An 18,641-nucleotide genomic window follows, 5' to 3' on the forward strand; every position below is an offset into this window, starting at 1 on the left:
TGAAACTTAAATGAATGTTTGTTTTCTAACTTGAGAGATGAGAAGGAGGTGAAAGACACACATCAATAATAATAAAACGCACATAGACATTTTATAAAACATGTTCAAGATAGGTAACACTCAGCCACTTTTCGAATCGTTTTCTGAATATGCAGATTATCTTATAGATGGATGTTTTAGTTTAGTTTATTATGGTAAAGCACACTAGGGCTATCTGCGTAAGGGAAGGGATGCCTTTGTAAAGGATTTTTTAAGAGAAACTAGCTCGTATACACATTACACATGGGGTAAACCCCAGAAACGCCCATGCAGCCATAATGTTTGCCTGGAATCGAACCCAGGTGGAACCAGGACCGGAGTTCAGCAATTTTACCGCTCAGCCGCTGGTGGGCGGCAATGGCATAAATAAGGATAGGCCAAAAATGCGGCTGCATAGGATCCAAGGCCTTAGACGGCCTTTAGGTAGTCTGCTGAATTATATTTGCAATGTTAATTTTTTAATTTGGAAAGAAAATTGAAATAGAATAATTAATTTTGTTCCCATAAAAACATATGTATAATGGCTGTACAGAAGCAAAAGCAGATGTTGCTTATTGTAAATATGAGCCCCTTAAGTTTCATAATCTTAATCTAAGCCACAGTTTCTTTTTATGTGTAAATCCAGATGGTTAGCATCAGGAACTGTCTGAAAACGAAACTGCACAATTGTCAATTGAAAGCAAATTCAAATGCAAAACAAGTTGCAAATTGTTATTCTCATTCCCAGCGGCCCGTTCCCAGGGTTTAGTTAATAGATAACTAAACGTAGAACCCTCTGTAATTCATTAGATGGCTAGGTAATGATATCCGAAAACTGTTTTTGAATTATTGGCGCATGTCACATATTTTTCCATACACGTAAAAGAGTTAGTTTGTTAGTCTAGGATAAAGATTAATCCTGCTTGGGACGATTTTGAATACACATACGTTATACTACTTTTAAAGTGTGGTTAGATAATTAAATTATTTACGTTGCTCTCGTGTAGTATCATACTGAACAAAATTTTAAAAAGTAAATAAATAAGTAAATTTAAATCCCATTTGTTTCTATTTAAAAATCTAATTTTTCTTTTTTACGGTTTCTACTTTTCTCCCCCTAATTTCTAACACAGATTATTTAGTTTTGCGAAGTTTTCCCAATTACCAGAATTCCTGATTAATGAAATTTTGTGAAGCAGAGTAGTTTCAATGTACATAATTTTAAGAAAATTACCTAAGCTCTTTGCCTAATAGCAAATGTAATTTTTAACGATAAGGAAATCTTTGTCATATGATAAGATAATTAACAATCGAAGAAAATTACATTTTGATAATTTTAATGCCTATGACTCTCGTTGTAATGACCTTTGCATTCAGACAGAAAAATTAAGTTATAACGCGTGGCTACTATAGCAAAAATCGTTTTAATACGCCATCGGGGGCTTTTGTACCGCTATAGTCGGTACGGGAATCGACTATTGATTTTACGGAATAGTTATGTCTGCTGTAATAATATTTCTAGAGTGCCCGTCTTAGAAGCAAGATACACAAATATTCCTTTCCAAAATTTGAAAAAAGTTGAACGTTAAACAATCAAATATTTAAATCAACACTGTAGGTTTTCCTAAAAAGTGAAAAGACCTAAGAAGGTGTATTTTTTAAAATCGAATAATTCATGTTTATGCAATATTTTAATAGCTTTAGAAGTCTTGCATGCTTATGTTATCGCTTAAGAAAACTTAGAATTAATTCCTTTATTTTGAGTAATATTCATGAATATTCAGAGAATTTCATTTAATAATTAATTGACTGCATGGTTAATGTTAATTTGAAATCCAAGTTTGGTATTTTTAAATTACCAGAATGACAAATGAATGAAAACTTATAATGACAAATGTTATCAGAAATAAATGTAAGTTCTACAATGAAATGGAAACTTATTATTATTTATAATGACAAATGTTATCAGAAATAAATGTAAGTTCTACAATGAAATGGAAACTTATTATTTCATTCCTATAAATTATGATCATAAAACTTTTCTGAAAGGTCAGTTTCTCGGGTTTTTCATGAGTTCACTACCGATTCCTAAGTTCAATCACTACCGATTCCTAAATTAAAAGCATCTCCAAACAACCAAATAACTTCCCTGTTCTAACTACTCTACTTGAGAATTTCTCTATGCATTCTAAGAACTTCACTTTAAATCGAAATCAGATAGCTTAACTATTTTCGAATCTTACGTTTTGTTTAATTAAATTGCGCTAATGTTATGCATTTTTAGAATTTAAAATGCTTTCACACGTAGTAACATTTACTGAAGCATATCGAGAATGATTACATGTTTCACAAGATAATTGACATCCATGGCTTTTCAGGCTATGGGCTTTTAGATTATTAGACAATCAATAGTATAAACTAATTTTTTTACTAATAATATATATTTCGTACAAATTCGAAATATGATGAATAATACGGCCAAAATTTCTTATCATAACTACAGTTGTAAATAATTTAAAAGCTTAAATAATAACTACATTCATTACTCCTCTGAAAACTTTGCACTTTTTTAATAGAAAATTGTGCAGATGATATTATTATCTCATGAGATAATTCCGAAGCAGAAATTTTCCTGAGGCAAGGAAAATAAAAGGATGTGAAGTCGTATAATCTTTGAAAGTCAAAATGTATTTCAAGATACAGGAACAGCAAGGAAATTTTAAAATTTACATTAACGGAAATAATCCAAAGCTATTCTGTTTTAAATGCAGTACACACAAGAGTAGAATTACATTTTATTGCCCATTATAAAAAGCTAATAACATTTGCGGCTAGAATTCTGAGAAAATATAGAATTAGTGTTACGATCTTGGAAAATAACTGATTTCCATCGTGTTCTTTATTTTGTCGGCAAGTAAAAAACTTTTATACCCAAAATGAACTAAAGGATTCTTTAGTCTCTGAGTTCTAAATCAATACCGCTATCTACTGAGGGAGAATGTCGAAAGAAGTGTTCTAACTTTCAAATTTTACAGCAAAAGTATGAAAATTTTTATGAAATTAATTGAATTATATTAGATATTTTATGGATTGCATATTTTCACCGCCCAAACAGGATAGTGATTAATGACTCTGACTGCTCTACCGAAGGGCCTGGGTTCGAATTTCGGAAAAGGCACTAATGTTTGCAAATGTATAGTGTCTTGGCGGCATGGATACTCTAAATATGAAGCAAGCCGTAAGTCCGGTGTGTGGTTGGGTGTTAGGACAGCCTCCCTCAAAACTGGGGGGTGGTAGAAGTCCACTTCCTTGAGGCTCTGGCAACCATTTTTCCATGAAACATGAACTCGGCAATAAACAAACAAAAGATATTTTACTCTAAGGAGACTAGATAAAATATTATATTTTGCTACTTACACATTCCTCTCAATCGCTGGGCAGAAAGCTGTTTCTACAACATTGCCTATTTTTTAGACATTTAATAATTGGGTACATACGTTTAGAACCGATATTTGTGGAAATTACTCAGCAGAAATCTTTTTCAAGAACTCTTTTTTATACAGTAAACAAATTAAAAGAAATTTTTCCTCTTTCCGTCTTTGTGAGAAAATTCGAAAATTGATACTCAGGCTGCTTTCAGTGTCTCAGATTCCGTAGGAGAACTGATTGCAATTATTTTTGGAAAAATTGATTTCGTACGAGAACAAATGTCAAAGTATTCAAATCTTTCTTTTCTCAAGTACCGAACACAGAATGAAATTAAAAGCATTAAACAACTTTTCTCGCTCAATTTCCGGGAAACCGACTGGCTTCTTGGAAGTTTCCGCGTTTTCTTTATGTGCAACTTAGGTACGAGCCAGTTCTTCTAAGAAAGCCCTCCATAAAAAGATTTCTCCCCCCTCAGGTAGATAGCCTTCGTCTATATAATAAGTCATCCAATCTAGTCTTACTCAGCCATCGGTTGCCATGCAACTACTCAACTAATAGTCTGTAAAATTAATTGCACAAGAAATGCATAAAAAGTTAGCTTATTTGAAAATAATAAAGTACGCAATGGCTGTCTTCCAATGTTAAGGGATGTCATCATAGGGGACTTGCTAAGGGGAACTGGCTCATGTTAAATTTACACATGAGAAAAACACAAAAAACCAACCATGCAGCCAGCCCGTTTGCTTGAGATCGAACCTGGGTCGAAAGAACTTAACTACGGTTTTCAACGGTCCTTATCACTCGAAATGCATCAAAGAGTTTAATTTTAATCTACTGTATATTTAATTTCACTCAAGCTTTTTACTGCTATATATTTAAGTTCAGATGGTTGAAAAAATATAGATGTCCACTGAATTAATAAATGATTTTTCAGAAATGAAAGTATCAAGTTGCAAATTTTAATAAATCAGGATTTTTTTTAATATTTATTTATGGTAAATATTATGATCACTTTGATCACTTGCATTGTAGAGTCGTTATGTTCATCGAAGCAGGGAATATGAAAAATCACCAGTGCTGTCGGCCGGACGTGCTTTACAATTTCACTACGAAGGCACGGGGTTAGAAGGAAGAAAATACCTTACAGCATTACTCAGTGGTGTAGCTAGAGTGGGGGCAAGGGGGACATCTGTCCCCGAGCGCAGCATCCTGGCGCGTAAAATTTTTGTTACGAAATTTTAGAATGAAACTTTTTCTTTTCTTGGCACACAGAAAAGGCGAAAGGTCTTCAGCTGTCCCCGGGCGCTGAAGACTCTAGCTCCACCTCTGGCATTACTCAACGGTAGTTAGATACTAAAAAATTAGAGCTGATGGAAAGAAAATTAAGGACATAGAGAAATTAAATGGATAGAGGAGGGGAAAACTTCAGTAAATATATCTTTTGTAAAAAAATTCTATTCTGTTGAACAATTTTGTTGATGAAATTTTCGATATAAATGTTGGTTTTAAGGTTAGACAATACATGTTTTACGTTCAAGAAAGGCTTATATTTATATTTATTTTATTTATTCATTTATTTATTAATTTTGTAAATTTTTGAATAATATCTGTGATTATTAAATTATGGTTGAAATTAATGTAGTCTCTTTTTGTATGTTTGCCTATTGTGTTGTCTGTTTGTTAGTCTGTAGCTTAACCAGTGATTTTTTCATTTCTTTAATAAAATTAAAATAAATTTAAATAATAATAATAATGATAAAGAAACCTTAGATTGGGACAAATTTCATATAAAATTCCAAATAAAATTTTATATGTATAATTTTAAATAAAACTTTAACCCTACGTTTCGCATGTTCCCTTTTAATTTTGTATTTCACATGACATGCCTCTTTTCTCTATAGACATTATTTAGAACTATTGATATTATTTAAATCTTCTTTTTTCTATAGATATTATATGCTTATTTATTTGCCCCGGATACATCCCTCTTGAAAGGAAAATCTCATAAAAATGTGATCCCTCAAAGCAGCAAAACTCGATTAAAAGCCAACTGATGCCAGGAAGGAGAATATATTTTTTATTCTTTGTTGACCTAAAAATGCAGAAACAAAAAAAGACAGGGAGGGACACTTCATAATTTATTTTCAAAAAAAAATTTGTTACATGTTTTTCTTATCAGTAACTTATAAGCATATGCTTATATCGCTTAATAATTAGCCTTATAATGTATTTCTTCCACTTTCCTAGCGTGCTTTCGTGGTGTAGTGGTTCTTCACACTGGATCGGTATTCCAGAGGTCCGTGGTTCGATTCCCGGCTAAGGCGTTTGTAATTTTTCATCTTGCCTGCTTCCAAAAAATACCTAAGGTCTCTAAAGTGGCGCCCGAACTAAAAGGGTTGTTGGATGATGATTCTCCGCACCCAAATTTGGCGATTGGGTCCTCAAAAAATCCCAGTCGCTTTTTAAAAGGAAGAGCATATAAGGTATTTCTCCCGCCTTCCTAGCGTGCCTTCGTGGTGTAGTGGTTCTGCACGCTGGGCCGGTATCCTGAGATCCGTCGTTCGATTCCCGGCGAAGGCGGTTGCTAATTTTTCATCTCTCTTGCTTCCAAATAACCTAATGTCTCTACAAAGGCGCCCGAACTAAAAGGGTGTTGGAAAATTAATTCTCACCCAGGATTTGGCAATTGTGTCCCCTAAAGACCCCAGTCACCCTTTAAAAAGAAAAGTATATAAGGTATTTCTCCCACTTTGCTAGCGTGCTTTCGTGGTGTAGTGGTTCTGCACACTGGGCCGGTATTCCAGAGGTCCGTGATTCGATTTCTGGCGAAGGCGTTGCTAATTTTTTATTTCTCCGACCTCCAAAAAATATCTAATGTCTCTACATCCTTATCAAGGTATTCTTGTGAAATACTGTATGTTATGCCTTCCCTAACCGGGATTATTTGTGGTGCTTATAATAGCAGGAAATAATTCCTGTTGCAACAGGCATATCAAAATATCAAAGCTTAATAATTAATTCAGCTCTCATCGAAGTCATCATTGGTGAAAAGCCACTTATCCCCCCCTTTTTTTTTAAAGTTCTGTAAATTATATGAAGTGAGACCCACAAATGTATTTTTACATAGGGGCCCATGAACTCTACTTACGCCACTCGATGGATGGTATACGATCACAAGTTCATGACTTCATTTGTGACACGTTTTGAGTTCTTTTGGAGTTTAGAAGTCGATTACTTTGATGGTGTTCCCAAAGAACGAAATCTTTAGTCAGAGTTATTTGGCCGCCAGGTAATTCTTCCAAAAGGGAGTCTTGGTAACAGAGTCTGAAGATCCTCATCCATTTTTATCGAGTATTGAATATCGGAAAAAAAGAAGTTATTTGATAAATCATGACATATTCATCATGCTGCGCATTTTTGGTTTAAGATAGTCAAGAATTGCATGAAATCGTGTACGTACTAATGTGGAGAGTTTCCATCAGACTTTGCATAATAAAAAGTGTTAAAATTAAATGTTAATATTCGTAATTTTTATCATTTAATAATATGAAAAAGGGGTTAAGACAGAGCATCTCTTTCTACATTTTTAGCTACCTAACTTTCATTCAAAAATTTTGTATGGTTTATTCTGTGGCATCTTAAAATATAATATCTACAGTCCGTCGGTGTTATTGTTAAATTAATCGAGAAAATGCGCTTCTGAATGAGTATATTTTGAAAGGCAACATATAATATATCTGTATCTGATAAGTATTTGACATAAAATGTGGAAATGTATTTGAGCTGGAAATTTAAGAGAGGGAATGGGAGAAAACCATGTAGCGAACATCAGATATTATTAGAAGCTCGAATAAATAATAAAATGTAATAAATTCTTTGAGTAAATTATCTTAAAAAAAACGTAATTCCTACAAAACGAAATCCTATCAATTTTCAATTAAATCAAAATATAACTGAATGAAAATATTTTTTTTTTTCTCTGAAAGTCATGACCTCCTCTATCATGGGTTATTTTTACTCGTTTTCAAGGCTGTCTCCAGACTCTCTGGTGTTCCAGATATTTGTTTTAGAGTATGTTAATTAAATACCATTAAATTATACTAGGCATTCTTTCCACGTCTAACAGCTTAAGTGCACACAACGAGGGCCGTTTCTAGGCCATTGGCTGCCCGCATACTTTCCTAAGATTGCCACCCCAAAATTAAAAAAAAAATGCTCAATAAATAATAAAATTTTTATATTATACTCACTAAGTACTTACATATAAAAAGTACTTACATATGACAAATACTTACAGCGAATTTAATGAATGAAAAATATTTAAGCTAGGTATCACGGAGAGTCCGGCCGCCCCTGATTTTCGCCGGCCGCGTACTTTTACGCGTTGCACCCCCGCTAGGAACGGCCTTGACCACAGCGGTGTCCCTTATATTTTCTCTTCTTTAAACTGAAAAACAGTCCAAACTGTAAGGAAGGCATTTTCTCGTGTCCTCTTAATTCTGACTGTCTAATAAAGACTTATGCATCATTCAAGACTAAAAAAAGAACATCTTAAAGACCGGCATAGCAACCTACCTGCTAAAGAACATTCATAAGATTGTGCTTAAAGTTATGTTCACTTGTAAAATAATAATAATTCAGTCAACGATCGTTACAAAAAGTCATTTAATTTATAAGAGCATTAAAGAAATTTAATATACTCAGATTCATAAGAGCATATTAAATTGATTTTTCCTATAACGATTTCTCGTTACAAAATACCCGGCATATAAGGTGCGAGGGGTCGTTGCAACGAACTTCACTGGAGTAAGTACAAAACGCATTAGTCTGTATTAAGATTTTCCAACCTTGGCAATAATCCTCCAACTAAATATAAGTGAAGTGAATCTTCGCAGAACTCCAAAATTTTTTACCTCTTTACGAGACTAATAAATCTGAGTCATACGACACTAAACAGCCTGAAAATAAAACATCATTTTGAATAAATGCTGCAGTGACTGAAAATGATCTACGGATGACAAAGATACATAATTCTTACTACATATTTCAAAGTGCTATGCATTGTGTATGTATTCCATCTAAGTTTCTCATTATGAGTTATCAGCTAGAATCGATGTTCAGGTCCCAGACAATAATATGGTGAAATTCAGCGTTGAGACTCGAAACCAAAAAACGCTTTGATAGCTTCAATGATAGATTACTTTAGTAATTACTTTACAATTACTTTTCGATAGATTTCTTTAGTAAAAGATTGATTACCCAATTTGGTGATTGTTCAAACTCCCAGTGTTGAATTTTTCTAACAATGTGTCTTATCATTCATACATAAGTGCCTTGAAGCTGCTGTAAGCCCTTGACTTTGGGCAAATGTGTTTAGTGCTAATAACTGGCAAAATAAAGCTCTCCTTGAACGCTGATCTCAAATTTTAACAAAAAAGTACTTTAGTGGACTTCGTAAGTCAAGCACAGCTGACTGACTGTTTGAGTCGGATATAACCAGAATACCGTAAACATGCAGTGTCTCTGGCTCAGTAATAATAAGGCCTAAAGGCACATCACATAATACTATCCGTACGTAGTATCCTGAAGGAAAGAGGAGGTAAGTAAGACAAAACAACGCTCTTGCTTAACTATATGTAAATAATTCTCAAGAAAACTGTAATGGTAAAGCATTATTTAGTGCTGAAAATAAGCGAAACGCAAAGTACAAGGTTGTGTTCTTTTCCTGTCGAAACATATTGAGCCCTTTCAGCTAATGTAAGCTTCAGGTAAGGTTGAATTTTCCTAATTATTAATTTTAAATTTGGCACGCATATGTCAACTGTGTTTTGCTTTAAATTAAGACTTGGTGCGTGAAGATGCGTTTGCCCCTCGCTCCGTGATTTTTGGCTTTGCTAATTTTTGACTTATACCTTTGCTTGTTCTCTCCTCTACGTCGACGAATAACCAACCACTCGATTTGGCTAGTAGTTGGCCGCAGCATGAGATGACTGATGACGATATGGAATTTGATTACCAACAGAGACAAGAAGCTTATAAAAACAACATGCAAAATGATAAGTTTGATGACTCCTCTTATCCAAGGACTTTTCTTGACAAATAATCCTGAGCGGTTCTCACCTCCTTCCAGACCGGTGAAGAAAAGGCAGCTCGAAACTGTTTCCCAGGAAATTCCTCTTAAAAACAAATTTTAAATGTTACCTGTAGATGAAAATGAACCAGAAACTCCTCAGAATATTCCAAGCCCTGCTCAAGATAAAATTCCTCCAATAGTCTTCTCTCAAAATAATGCTTTCTGGATTACAATCGATACTATTTTTACGGAACTGTGTGAATTACCCCATGAAGCTCAGATGAGAAGAGATTCTATTTTCCTCTATGTACAAAGCTCAGATGATTATCGAAATGTTGTGGCTAGCCTAAAAGAAAAGAAAATACCTTATCAGGTGAGTTCTGAAGGAAATATAAGAACAGTTATCAAGAATTTGCCGAAATCAGTCCCTGAGGACGTCATTAAAGAAGATTTCATCCGCATAAAATTTCCGATCCTGAAAGTTCGTCAGTTTCGAAGATCAGCTAAGTATAACTATGACAAACTCCCACTGTACTTCCTGGAGCTGGAAAGGACTGAAGCTGGAAATGCCATCTTCAATCTCAACAACATGTTCGGTGCTAATATCGAAGTTGTGAAGTATACTCCTAAAAAGCGACCGACCCAGTGTTATCGATGTCAAAAATACGGGCATACTCAATACTCATGTTTCATGGCAGAAAGATGCTGCAAATGTGGTCAAGAGCACAGAAGTATTCTATGCCCCAAAACGCTATAAGATACATCAACCTGTCTTTTCTTTGGATTAAGACGCGTTAGCAGTTATCGAGGCTGTAAATATTATCAAGAAAGATTTGAAAAATCCAAAGAAAAACTGCAGCAGAAAAAAAAACCTGAGCTGACTATCAAGGACTTCCCACTTCTAAATAACGTGCAAACAGTTAAGCTCAGCAGTGGTGTAGCTAGGGTGGAACAAGGGGGGACATCTGTCCCTGGGCGCAGCATCCAGGGGGCTCAAAATTGATGTTACGAAATTTTAAAATGAAAAGTTTTCCATTCTTCGCACACAGAAAGGGGTGGAAATTCTTCAGTTGTCCCCGGGCGCTGAAAACTCTAGCTACGCCTCTGACGCCCAGACCAGAAGTAAAAACCTATGCTGAGAGAACAAATCCCAAAAGGGGCAGAGAAGCCACGCTCCAACTTTGCTGAGGCTACTGATTGGTTGAATGATGTAAAAATTTAAAATTTCTTTGGAAAAATCATTAACTATATCCAAAATATTAAGAATGATAAAACTACAGCCGACAAATTCATCGAAGCTGCTCAGATCCTGATTAACTTTGCTGAAGACTTCGAATGATTCTCGTCACCTGCTTCGGCTTCTGTAAGTTTCCTCTCGCTCTGCACTTCTCCTGAGCCTGCCCAGGCTCAATCTATCTCCTTTCTCTCTTTACTTTTGCCATTGCCAATGATTCTTCATCTTCTTTTCCTCTAACTATGATGTTTCTCTACAACTTCCTCACTCATTACAGGACTTCTCTGATTTTCCATGCTCATCACAGCCATGTTGGCTTTCCTTTCTTACCCTTCTTCTCTGGTTTCCCCCAACCATGATCATCTATACTCTTCGCAAAATCTGTTTGTGACATTAAAAACTGTTAGTCACGATTGGCTGATCTTATCAGCTGTTTAACGTTAGCAGGAGAATATATGCAGTTTTCCTGTGAGGATTCAAAATTTTTTCTTTTCCTTTCTAAGTAATATAATAATATAATGCAATATAAAAATTTAAGCCATTATAAAAAATCATATTATTCACACGCACTCTTTCAAATAAAGCAAAAATCATGTACTATGCATTTAAGATTATGGGACGTGATCAGAACTGATGCAAAAAGAAATATGCAAATAACTTTACTTTCTTGTGTTTGACGTAACAGCTTATTGCTATAAAGAAGATAGTTAATGATGCGATTGGTTTGTTTCGTGTGTTCCGCGCGTTTTGTTTGTGTTCTATTTAAGATATCGTATACGCAATCGTCTGTTGCATGTGATCGAAGAGTGACCGTCAGTAAGTGCATACAGTTTTGTTCAAAGTATTTCTTATTGTTAATTTATCATATGTCCATCATTTGCACTTTCTGTTCATTCACATTAACCCACTTTGTTTTGATTTTCTACACACTGAGCTGTCAACTAGAAGATAATTACATTAACTATTATATTGCTTCAAATGACTTTAGAATTTAAAGTGAAGATAATTTTCTCGATATCTTTTAAATTATTTTTAAACTCGCAGAAGCTAATTTTCCATTCGTGCGTAAATGAAAGTTACATATTCATTCTAATTATATGTATACAATATCTGAACGCTCATTGTGCAAGAAATTTTTAATTTAATCAGAAGTGTGAACCAAGTTTACTAGTACAGTTCTGGTAATCCATTCTTTCATATGTGCAGGTGTATTTTGTTGTCCTAGTTCAAGTATATTTAGGGGAAATCTGTATAGTTTTTTCATTCTTTTAATAACATATTTATGAGTACCTTATAAATGTGTACCATAACTGCAAAAGATGTTGGGATGTTTAAAGCATGCAAGTGCTAGAATTTAAGAAGACGAACTGGATCTCTACGAAAAGATGGATTATAGTTCTAAATTTTTCTTTTTTATATACTCTTTTCAGAACTTTAACTTCACTGTGATAAATTTTGGTCTTATTTTATAGTTTACTTTTTCTAATAAAATATCATAGCTTGGAAGGACTTGTATTAGTTTCGAATTTTTTTGTTAATGTGCTAATACATTAACTGCTCTATTTGCTTTACAAAGCATGTGCATAGACCTTTATGCAAATATGCATGTACAAATATTTAATGTTTAACTCCATGTTTTGCTTCTATGATTTAAAGTATGTAATCATTCCATAGTTTCTGAAATTAATCTCGGAAAAGCAAATTTTAAACTGCATGATAAAGCACAGACTTGTATGCTTTAGTGTGTTGATGGGTGTCATCATGTGGCGTTTTCCATTGTGTCACTTACGGTTCAAAAAGCGTTTTTGTTATATTTTTAGTCCCTTAATTTTGTGACCTTTGTACTTCTTCCCTGATTGAAAAACCTGTCTGAAAATGTGCCGTTTTAAAATGGTTACTAGGTTATGACCAACCTGCTGAAGTTGGTTTCAGTTTCGGGCTGCAGCACAGCCATAAATAAAAGCTTATCAGGTAATAAATAGCTTGCTAAGAAAGCTCTTTTGAAGGGGATAAAGTAAATTTAATATATAAATAATTGCTTCTAAAAAAATCGCTGTTTTCTTTTTACAGTTTTCTTATAAAAATATTGGTATCTTTCTCATTAATTACTTTCCTAGCATAGAGTTCTACTTGTTATTTTATCAAAAGTTTTAACCTAGCAAATATTTAAAGTATTACTCAGTTAGCTGATTAATGAAATTATCTTTAAAAAATATCAAGTCGCCTGAACTATGTTATTAAACTATAAAAATGAGAGAATTGTATAGAGATTATTAATGAGGAAATTATATATTTGTATGTTTTAAAATGTTAATGTTAAAATTTAAGTTGTAAAATAAGATTAAAAAGTTAAACTTTATCAGATTTTCTAATATTGATGAAATTTGTGATTAAAATAAAGCTATGTAAGAACAATATAAAGTTTCAGCCTTTAAAATACTGTAATATATGTTAATGTGGTGTCGTATCAAAAGGACTTGAAATACTAAAGAAAAATGTTACTCTGCAAATATTTTAAAGGCAGAGATTTTAGTCTGCTCGTAAGAATATGTGTAACTTTTGAAATTTTAAAACTTCACTAATAACAAGGAAAATTCTTTTGGTTATTAGTAAAATATCTTGTATTTATATCTGTATACAGCTGAAACAATTATTTTTGATCAATTCTTTAGTTATAAGGATATTGGGAAATTAAACATCTTTAATATTTGAAGAATGTATTTTCAGTATAAAAGAATGAACTAAACTTTCCTTTTAAAGCTAGAAAGCTTTGAATAAGTATAAAATGTATCTTGTGGATTATTTGTACATCATTCTTTAGGCCTACCAGCCGTTGAATGTTGGTCTCTGAATGCTGGTAGTTTGGTTCGAGGTTTGAATCCCGTGATTAGGCTGGATAGATGGTTGTTTTTGTGGTTTTTCCCTATGTGTAACATGTATGCAAGCTAGTTTTTCTTGGGGTGGATAGCCTTCAAGATTTTGTGGTAATCGTGAAAACCAAACATCATTCTTTAAAAAAAGTTTTAGGTCATGAATGGGGAAAAATCTGTTTTATTAGGAGCTTGCTATTTTTTGTGCATAAATTTGAAATGAAATCAGAAGTTTAATTTATGACAAACGTTTGATTTTTTGAAAACTTTTGCTTTTGAGAACCTAATTATAAGTTTTAAATAATTTTAAGCTTAATTTTGTATTTATTTACTAGCTAGATGTAAGTAACTTGTTTCTAATAATCAATATTTGTGAAAAATTTAAAGTTAATAAAGCAACCTAATTACGAACAATATAAGAAGGCTTTAATTGTCTTGCAGTAAACTAGAACTATATGTATAAAATCAACTATGTTATTAAACTTGGAATCTTGATATAATTGTCAAAATAAAAGCTTTTTTATTAAATTCTGCTAGGTATTTTGAATTTGAGCTAGTTGTATTTATTTGGCATATATCAGTGGCTGTTTGATGTCTGGCAAGAGATTAAAATTTACCTTCACAAATATGTGTTAAAATAGTCCTTTTTTTTTTTTTTTGGCATATTTTTGTTTTCAAATTTAAGACCTTATAATTTTGATAAAATTACAGAATAAGAGATAAATATTTTAACCTTCTGAGTGTTACGGGTTTAGCCTTGAAATTTTAAAGTTCTTCAATGTCATGAATAAGTGATATTTTCTTGATTTTAATTAAAAAAATTAACTTTCATTTTGTACCTTGATTTCTTTTTAATATACATCCAAACTGAAATCTGATGCATTAAAAGCTAGCAGAAATTTTCATGTATAATGAATGTGAAAGGCAACCTTCTGTACGGAATTTTCCGGCCGTAATGCTGAGAAGGTTAATGTGTAAAATATGTTATTTTAAATAGCAAGTAAACCATATGGGTAACTATTGATGTATACATATATATTGATTTTATTTAGGCCTGTGTCCACTATACTGTTGACTAGTATATCCGAAAACAAAATGCTGTGTATACATAAATGAGCTGTTAAATTGATCAGCTTTCCTTAAAGGGTTTTTTTCATAAAGGGTGGAATTTCTTTGACAAAGTCTGGAGGGAGAGGAAAAGTGCGATTTATATCAGAATTATTACAAGATAAAATATTCAGGAACAATTTTATTACTTGGAATATGTTCTAATAAAATAATAAGACTTTTTGAGTAAATATGGTGTGTAATCAAATTGAAAGAAATGCCTGAGAATTGATATATATAATGAAGCTAAATAGGTGGATTTAAATATTTAGAAATATCTTTAGTTATATATTTGCTGATTAAAGATGTATTAATATAAACAGTTATATTTACCTTGCTGTTAAGTGTAACTTTATAGCTAACCAATAAATATTAAAATTTTATTCATAGTTTAAGTATTAATCTGAAATGAGACTTGTGTATTAGTTTTTAATATCTATTTATTTCCCTATTAACCAAAAAAGCTGGCAGTGATCTTACCAAAATTTCGATAATGATTCTAGTATAAATTTGAACACTCTTTATTTAAATAAACAACAAATGTTGTGAATATTGGCTTAGGTTTATTATCTCTTAAAAAAATTGATTAAAACTAGCATTGATCATTTTGGTAGTCAAAATTCCTTAATGGAATAAATAAAACTAATATATTTAAGAACTTTATATACCTAAGTTTACTTAAATATGAATCTTAAGTGTTGTCCAGAGTCGTGGCAAGTGGGGAATCTATCCCTGGGTGCCTCAGCATCCAGGGTGTGCCAAATTTGTATTTAAGAAATTTGGGATTGAAATGTTTTCCATTCTTGGCAAACAGGAAGGGGATGTAAAATCTTCAGTTATCCTGGGGTGCTGAAATCTATAAAACTTGCTGCTGCATACAGAATAGAAACTAGGCTTTAAATTTTAATTTTGAAAGTGCAAGCGAAAGACAAATGGCAGTTAATTTACTACTTTGTGAAACCTGACTTGGCTTATTAAAGATAAAGTTTGCATGAAACCAAAATGGATTTTAGCTGTGAACTCTCTTTTGTATTATTTGTAATAAATTGGATTGTTTGCCAATGTTGTCAAATTCTAAAATGCATTAATACTAATCTTTTAAATATGCAAAAACAATGTTTACTTTTACATAGCTGTTCAGTAACACTTTAGTAATTATACTACCTAACATTAAAAATGTAACATTAAGGAATGGTCCTAAAATCTTGCAAATTTCAAGATGGACACATATGACTGAGTTGTGCAAAATATGCAAGTCTCTCCAGCATATGTTGAAGATATAAAGGAAGGAACCTGAAAATGTTTAATTTTGAGGTCAGTTTTTTCTGCTAAAAAAATCGCCACATCAAATTTGTTCTTGTTGTGAAGGGTTCGTGTGCAATAAGGTTGTAAGGTTGTATATATTCTTTGTTTAGAATAAATGATTTCATAATGCAAATGATAGCTCTTTCAGATTAGTGATAGAATCCTGTTGTAATGAGCTAGCTGCCTTTGTTAATAGTTTTATCCTCAAGGGTTACTTTAAGGGACAAAGAGATAAATTAAGTCTTTCTATAAGGGTCAGACTATATATATTTGTTATGTATGAGTGAAGGAAACTTTTCTTCCCTGGGGTTCAGTGCAGGTAATGATACAGGGAGATATGAGATTTTTCCTAAGAAGATCAAAGACATTTTCTTGCTGAAGCTATGGGTATATTGGCCTGTTAAAACTTATTCCTTATGTGTAATGTTGGTAGTGATAAAGTATTCTTCCTGTTAACAAATTCCTGAAATTAGGGGACTGAATATATCAGTCTCATATTATCTAGATATGTATCTATTAATGTTTTTATTTTAGTAAAATCCATATTATAACTTGAATTAGTTCATTTCAATCTTGTATTACAACCTGGGGTTTGTGTTGCGGTTTTGGCTAATATACCACTCATGTAATGGCAGAGAATGCCAGGCTGTCGTTAATAGAAGCAGTTCTAGCAGGTAGACTATTTTATAAAGAGAATGGTAATTTGACTGAGAAGGGCAGGTTGCTCTATATATAGCAAATCTTTACTGTGATGACAGTTAAAACAAGGAAATGTGATAAGTTCAAAGGTTGCTGGTCAAGCTAGAATAATAACATGTGTGGATCGACTTGTTCACCAACAAGCAGTGGTGCACCTGCAAGCCACTTCAAGTTCCTGTATATTCAAATATAGACCAGATCTCTTTGTCATTGATTAATGGCCTACAGCCATAGTGTCCATTAAGAAAACTGTTATTGACCTCTCGTCATGGATACTAACTTCTGAATGGTGCCGGTCTCGAGCAATGTACATGACGGGAATAGTATAAAGTCTTGTTCTCAAATAAGTCTTGCTTCTGTTTTTCTAATGATGGTCACTGCATATGACAAGTATGGCATCAATGTAAAGACAAGTCTAATCCGGCAGTAACTGTGGAACATCCCACTGTGAGATAATGTGACATTTTAGTTTCTAGTGTAAATTATGTATGATTCCAAGCTACCTCTAGTTCATTCAAGATACTGATATTAGAGATATGGATGATGTGCTAGGGGCCGGTGATACATCCTTCTTTCAGGGAGTGCTTGATGATTTTATTGACAGGATAACGCTCTGCAAGATGTATAGATGCTTCTCTGGCAACTGTTCCTCCTTCATTTCTCGCTAATGGAACACATTTTTGATGTGATTGTATGTTATTTGCAGACTTGCCATTGCTGCATTCAAAAGACTAACCTACTGTAGCAAATGGTTGACAAGGAATAGTCATTTCACAGGCTTATAGACTTTGTACCTAGACGTGTTGTTTCGTGTATTGCCATCCAAGGTGATCTTGCAAGAGATTAAGATGTGAAGCACAAGCGGCTACAGTATTGGACATCCATTGCAAGTTCTTAGTTAAATAAAATTTCCATGCAGAATAAATACAGTAGAAAAATTACAACAGCCAAGCAGGACTTCTAGCAAACTTATTAAGCTTAAACTGTATTAATATTCTGGATAAATATTTCGCATGGCCACTAATAGTTTTTTGCATGACGGCTACATCTCCAGCTGATGCATTACAATTTGTCCTACATTTACTAAAGAAGACTGAATTGATAAGTATATACTAGTCTAGAATTAGATGAAACTTTAATAACTATGCTCCTCATAGCCCTTCTCCAGAATAATCTTTTAGCAGTTCAGAAATAGCCTGCATCATCAGGAACCTCTATCCAAAGAAAGCCCTAAGGCCAGATGGCCTGGTCAATTCAATAATCCAGATCTTTGTAGTTGCTTTAAAACTCTTATCATTCTTAATAACCTGCTGGAATTATTAACATTTTCCCTTGTTTGCTAAAAGAGTAGAAGTAGTTGTTTTTTATAAAAAGGATGAGGATCCACTTTTGGCAACATCCTGTCACCCAGTAAGTCTTTTGCCTAGACTAACTTTTAGAGAGGGTCATACTGGAAAGACTGACACTTTCCTCATTGGAATCGTAGCATAAAACTATCTCAGTTTGGATTTTGAAGAGGTGTTGACGGAACATGCTATATTAAATTTCCTGCAAATTGTCCAAACTAACAGAAGCAATAGAGTATACTTGTTAATTATTAGTATTGACATATAAAGGACATTTGATTCCCTGTGATAGCTAGATATTATCAAGGTCTGACCATCATGGGGTATTTAATGAGTTTGATCAAAGGAGTCACCTTAGTGATTGTTCCTGTCTTTTAAGAGCTACATAGGTTTCTTTTGGGATTTTGCCTGAGGTCAGTCCTGTAGTCAATAATAGTGGATTTCATCCTTATGGAATTTAATGGTCTTCCTAACTATAATATGTTAGCCTATGCAGATGATTTCCTCATCATAGTTAATTGGAAGTCACTGTATAAATTTATTTGGATAAATTCAGCTTC

The 18,641-nt window shown here is 33.2% G+C and overlaps 1 protein-coding gene across 1 annotated transcript in view; it reads left to right on the forward strand.

Moving 5' to 3' along the window:
* The first annotated feature begins 11,400 nt into the window (after positions 1-11,400).
* The window catches only part of LOC118202731 (ADP-sugar pyrophosphatase-like), a 59,415-nt gene continuing 52,174 nt past the window's right edge, over positions 11,401-18,641 (forward strand). The window contains exon 1 of the mRNA XM_035374931.2: positions 11,401-11,570. The gene's annotated coding sequence lies outside the window, so the exon portion shown is untranslated. The remainder of the gene's footprint in view (positions 11,571-18,641) is intronic.

This window comes from Stegodyphus dumicola, chromosome X1 (assembly GCF_044657685.1).
Source record: "Stegodyphus dumicola isolate Sdum_Otavi_A_Nest chromosome X1, ASM4465768v1".
NCBI classification, from domain to species: Eukaryota; Metazoa; Arthropoda; class Arachnida; order Araneae; family Eresidae; genus Stegodyphus; species Stegodyphus dumicola.